The 4,183-nt window shown below is 48.1% G+C and overlaps 1 long non-coding RNA gene across 2 annotated transcripts; it reads right to left on the bottom strand.

Moving 5' to 3' along the window:
* Positions 1–535: 535 nt before the first annotated feature.
* Positions 536–3,902, bottom strand: LOC106025862 (uncharacterized). Of its 2 annotated transcripts, none has more exons than XR_010050245.1 (4): positions 3,169–3,902; positions 1,805–1,915; positions 1,365–1,652; positions 536–866 (listed from the first exon to the last, which is right to left on the bottom strand). It is a non-coding gene; the product is annotated as an uncharacterized LOC106025862 (long non-coding RNA). The 2 variants fall into 2 exon arrangements; XR_002789306.2 differs by having other exon boundaries at positions 1,482–1,652; positions 3,169–3,901.
* Between the last annotated feature and the right edge of the window lie 281 nt (positions 3,903–4,183).

The raw sequence follows: 4,183 nt of genomic DNA, 5'->3' as shown, positions 1-4,183 counted from the left end.
GCACCCTCTTTGCTTTTCCTCCTAGGATCCCTGGGAGCCAACTCTGCGGAAGGCGAGGTTCGTGCTGACCTGCCTGCCCTTCCCGAATCCCCGTGCTGGGCCTGCTGCGTGGGCCATGTTTGGGTTGGGGTTTGGGTTTGGGTTTGAGCTGACTGAGCCACAGAAGTAAACAGACCCCAATGTACACCGACTTCGTGCCGGTATAACTGTATTGTTAGACTACACTGCATTCTAGGATGGATGTTCAAGGCCAGGAGGTGGCTTTTTATCACTTCTACTTGCAAGAGAGGCTGAGAAATATTACCTAACTCCCACCACAGGCCCGGTGCCTCTTTCTCATGATTCCAATCTCTCTTAGCTTCCCACTTGCCCCATTTGTTAACCTTGCAATGTAAAGTATTGAGAATTTTATAACTCTGGAACTAACACAATCAAGAAATAGCCACCCCCGGCTTCTAAAGAGCAGATAATAGAATCTGCTCACCAAGAAGTAATCATTGCTGTCTTAGCAACACTTACCACATCCTTGCACTGGTTTGCATTAGCATTCTTGGAGTTTTTATTCTGTTTGCTTTAAAATTTATCATACATGCTGTTATTCATTACATGCAGCCTTCACTGATATATACCAGCTATGGGGGAAATAAAAACCAAACAACTTCCCCGAGCGTAAATATGTCTCAGAGCTTCCAGCTCGGAATCAGTCCTGTAATATTAATCTTTAGATGACTTATTTGGATTCCATGCAGATACATTTGCCTTAATCACATTGTTCATGGGAAACAGGGCTATACTTGGGGTTAGAGCCGTGGATGTGACAGTCCTGCGGCCTTCCATGCCACCTGTGAGAGGTTGGTCCCATCTATCTGTCAAGGAACAAGAGAAGTGAGGTTGACTTAGGGCAGTGCTGGGTATTTATATTTAAGGGCATTTTGGACTTTGTGAAGGGGAAGAAGAAAAGACAAGAAGGCATCAAGGGTAACATTTTCCAAAACTGTGGTGGTCCTTGGAGGTAGCTGTCTGTCTTGTGGTAATGGATCTCCCAAGTTTTTGTCACCTCAGATTCTCTTTTCTGATCATTCTTAGAACCTCCACTCATTTTTCTTCTCATGCTTTGCTTTGACCCTTAGAGAAATCATCCTACCTTGTGACTCCTTGTCATACTTTTATATCCAAGTCTCTCAAATCCATATCTCAGATTTTCCCTGCAAGCTAGAGATAAGCAAAAGCAACCAGAGACCTCCACAGAGATGATCAACCATAGCATCAGACTGTCGGGATGAAACCTGACCATCACACCAGGCTTGGAGCCATTTCTGTAAGGACATCACCACACTTGAAAAGATGTTGTAGCCGGACCGTACCTTGCTATGGGGTGCACTCATGAACTGGTGACCCTGACCCAGCACATAGGAGACATCTGTTATTCTCGCCCTTTCACTGCTGCTCACAGAGTCACCAATGTCTGTGTGTTCTCTCACCCTGCTGCTTGCATTCATTTCTTCCTCCTCGTGGCCATTCCCCACACTGCATCCCAGGCCACGCTAATGTTATCCTTGACCCCGTGCTCCATGCTCCAACTTATTTACGCACCATCTTCTGCACAAGTTTAATTTCCTCGTACGCACCCCAGGATTTCTAGAGAAATGATCCTAGGAAAAAGATGACAGATTTCTGGCTGAGGTACTTTGGAGACTTAGCAATGAGGACTACTGAAGAAGTGGAAAATTCCAGAAAGCATTGGCCCCGCAGCTATGGCAACAACCATACTGAAGGCCTGTAGGGAGAAGGGCTGAGGCCATACCTGTATCAGTTATGGTGGTCACAGTGGTCTTGTAAACTCAGCCTTAACTGAGACTGGTGTCACCATTTCAGAGCATGCTATTGGTGGGGAGGCATGTGACAATGGGAGCCCCTGGGTAGCGGAGATGCTCAGTTAGACAGAGGTAGCACAGTGAGGTGGGCAGGTATTGCCAGTGGAGCTCCCTTCCCCTTGGGGATTGTTCAGCCTCTTCAGTGTAGCAAAGCCCTCCCTCCATAAGTTACCACATCCATTCTATTTCCTAGTATGAACCTGGTGTTCCAGTCAACACTGGGATCTTCACACATAGTCATCTGTCCTGTGTGGTTTCACAGCTAGTCCTCACCCTGCTGGAGGGACAGTATGACACCCCTTTCTTGTTTTAGGCTTTAGAGCTATTTGCTGCTGTAGCTCCTACAAGCCTCCAGCTTGCAGTCTCTCTGTCTTTATCCTCTGGGAAATGAACTTCAGCTTTGGCTTTCCCTATTGGGAGTTCACTTTAACCCTGAAACCAGGCCCAGCAGCAGGGACCTGGACCTCTGCCCACTCTGACCAACCTCTTACATCGAGCAGAGTTATGTGCATGGCAACAGAATGTTGGTCTTCCAGTAAGACGGCACCCCTAGTCTGATGCTGCCCACTGAAAAGCCAGATGGTAAGCATCTCACCCAAGAATCCTCTTCACATTCCTTCTAGGTCTCCATCCCATGCTGAATCTATCCAGGTTGGGGCCTGTGTTCTGCAGTTAACCACTGCCTGACCTCTGCATATGCTGATACCCACCCTTCACTTACTTAGGGCTTAGGATTTTGCTGACACTCCGGTGTGTGGCTTTTGTAAGTCTTCCATTTCCAGGTTCTCTCCGCCTTGAAGGTGCCCTGCCTGGACCTTTGCTCCTATTCCCTGTGAGAAGCTCTCCTGTTCCCTCTTCCCCCACACTGGACCTTCAAGGCTACCAATGCCCGGAATACTTCAGGCATGCTGGGACAAGGGCACTTGACAGTTCTTCCTGGTATAGGATGGTTGGGCTGGGGTTACTATTACCGGGCTCAGGCTGGTGGACAAAAATGAGATTTTCTACAGCATAACTCTACTAGGATTTGAAGGGAGTGGCCACTCACAGTGTAGGGGAACAAACTGCCCTTCCTGAGTAGTTAACAGAAGCTTTAGTCATGGAGGGATGTAGGGGCACATCCAAGTCGGGGAGCATAGAAACACCAGGTAAATATACTCTTTGACTGTGGCCAAAAAACCCTCAACACTTCCTTTGCTCTTTGCATATGACATGGCCTTGGATATTTGAGTAAACCTTACACACTAGATGCCTTTAGAGGTGACAATCTCTCCACCACCCACACCAGACCTACCAGTGTTGCTGGTTCAAATGCAGATTTCTGATCTCCCAGGAATCTAACCAGAAGCCCACTGAAGATTTTCTACCCTGAGGGTCTTGCAGCAAACTTTTGATCCTGAGTATTCCTGGCTTAAAAGCAGAGACCTTCCCGTGGTTCTAAGATAAGGAAAAAAAAAAAAAAAAAGCAGAGACCTGCTGGTCCAGGCCAAGATTCACCCCTAGCAAGTGCCCTACACCATTTTGGTTAGTGGGCACTTGCTAAACATCTGCTGAACTGAAGTAGTACCCTTGAGGCCAGAGCATTTTGTTTTGGTTGTTTTTTTCCCTTGGAGCCACCCCTGATTCTCAGTGCATAATCTATTTCTGACAGACGGGTGAGGTCACAGAGCAAGGCCACATCTGCAAAAGGAGAAGGAAGAAGATTTAGCCAACGCCCAGTCTCTCAGTCAGTCTCCAAGGCAGTGGAAAGTTTTCCCAGCTCGCAGATCCTCTGCTGGGCTGAGCCACCCTGGAATTGAGGAAGTCAGGCTGGGTGCAGTCAGGTGCTAGGAAGAGCTGCTGTTTATAAGCAAGTGGAGTCCTAACTCTAACCCTAACCCTTGAGTGCCTTGGTCTTGGTTGGGCAGAAACTGTATGTAGTTTGGGATTTTGTTCTTGGGATAAGAGATCATGTTGTTGTAGTTGGTGTGTTGCCAAGGGGCTGCCGAGTTCCCAGGGGCTCTGCCCTTCATAGGTGTCATGGAGAAACGTTGTCTCATATCAAAGATCACAGTTATGTCTCAATAAACAAACACCACTATTGGCTGTTCTCTGGAGGCCAGCTTGGCAGGACCCTGTGCAGCTCCTGACTAGCTTGTGTCCCCAGGGGCCTCCCTGCTTCCAGTGCCAATGAGAGGCCAGGGCTGGGTTGGCCTCTTCCCTTTCCTCAAGGTGAGGTGTGCAGCCAACCAGAGACATGCTGGGAACCACTGACCTTGCTTCTCAGAACTCCTGGATTCTTCGTTTCCTAATAGGTTCCATTGGGTTAG

This window comes from Cavia porcellus, unplaced genomic scaffold, assembly GCF_034190915.1.
Source record: "Cavia porcellus strain 051 isolate PalLab524CR breed Dunkin Hartley unplaced genomic scaffold, mCavPor4.1 scaffold_10, whole genome shotgun sequence".
Lineage (NCBI taxonomy): Eukaryota > Metazoa > Chordata > Mammalia > Rodentia > Caviidae > Cavia > Cavia porcellus.
This window is presented reverse-complemented; position numbering and strand designations above follow the sequence as displayed.